This window comes from Lactuca sativa, chromosome 8 (genome assembly GCF_002870075.4).
Source record: "Lactuca sativa cultivar Salinas chromosome 8, Lsat_Salinas_v11, whole genome shotgun sequence".
Lineage (NCBI taxonomy): Eukaryota > Viridiplantae > Streptophyta > Magnoliopsida > Asterales > Asteraceae > Lactuca > Lactuca sativa.
The window spans coordinates 284502265-284503803 of record NC_056630.2 but is presented as its reverse complement, the minus strand read 5'-3'; positions in this window follow the sequence as shown (position 1 = coordinate 284503803).

Genomic DNA, 1539 nt, shown 5'->3' with positions numbered 1-1539 from the left:
ATGAAAATCCCCAACCAGCGCCTTAACAATACATTTGGGCTCTAAAGCACAAACCGACTCTTTTATCACACAACCTACCTCACCCACATCCCAAAAGGGAATAACCTTTCTCTTTCAACGCCTCAAAACCTTCTCATACTTGGATTAAGGTCCACAGGCCCTAAATCACATAATAATCCAGAACAGGGTGGTACATAAAACAAAAAATTGTCTTTAAAGCGAATTAGCTTAAGAAAAACTCGGGAGTATAGAGAAGAAAACGCAAATCGTAAGTCACCAATTGAATTTGCATCCAGAAGATCTGAGAACAGCACGTGTAATCTCATAACAGATCCGAAAATTCTTCATGTCGTTAAGCACTAACCCCATGAGTGATCTCTTCTTTTCTTCCTTTCTCGCAAAGGACACATACTCCCAAACAATGTTCTGAGTGTTGTACAGTTGAGAGATGTCTCCTATCAAGTTCTAGGAATAGCCACTACCAACAAACCGAAGTCTGATGATATGCCTCCATAGCTGCTCCGACATAGAGCGGGATCAGTTGGTCTTTGGAACCCAGTCCATTTTAAAACTGGGTCGACCTTTGTCATCCTTGCACGATACTCTCTCTCATGACATATCCTGTTTATCAAAAACAGAAGATGAAGAAATGTTAGAGTCATTAGTTGATTTGGGAAAGTGAGCCTTTGGAACCCATTTGTAGTTGGGTTTAACCCATTTCTTTTTCGATCTGACGGGTGGCTCAGTACTTGCTTTCGATCTTGATGTTGGCCGTTGAGATGACTTTGATTTTGGCTTCACGGGAGCATCTCTTGGATTGGACTTCTTGCCCGACATTCCCTTCTTGCCCTTGGGATTCGGATTCTTGGCATTGTGGGTTCGATTCTTGGCCTTCTGCGCATTCTAGTCACCATTGCGCGATTGTGACCTCGAATGATTTCTTTTGTAGAATCTCCCATTTTGCGCGTTTTGCCAGCCTTCTGCATAGTAGGGAACATATGCTTGATTTAGATAGTTTCTGGCAATGTGTCCAGGTGTTCCACAGTAAAAGCAAGTATTTTTCTTCACTGAGAAATTGTTTCTTCCTGCCCCTGGTGGGGTATCTTTGCCTTGTCTCTTGCTTTTCCCACACGCACAGTTACAACAGGCACTCTGTTTCACTGGAATTAGTGGCATGTATTTCTCAACAGCAGGTTGATAAGAAGCAATTGAGTTTGAATCAACAGATTCAGAGTTCAAGGAGATGTTGGTTTGTTCAATGGTGTTCTCCTTGTTCTCATCCTCTGCTACTTTACCTGCACATAAAGTAGAAGCATTAGTATTTTCAACTTGAATACCTCCTGACACAAATCTAGCTGGTTTGCCATTTTGAAGATGTGCCTCCCTGTCAATTTCTTCCTGTGTCATAGGGATGGATGTGTAGTTATGATTGAAAGGTGGAGGAACACTATCATACCCTAGACCCTTGTTTTGATTATCTTTGAATTTTAATTGGGTTTCAAATAAGGACTCGACTGTCTTACTTGACGCAGTATAATT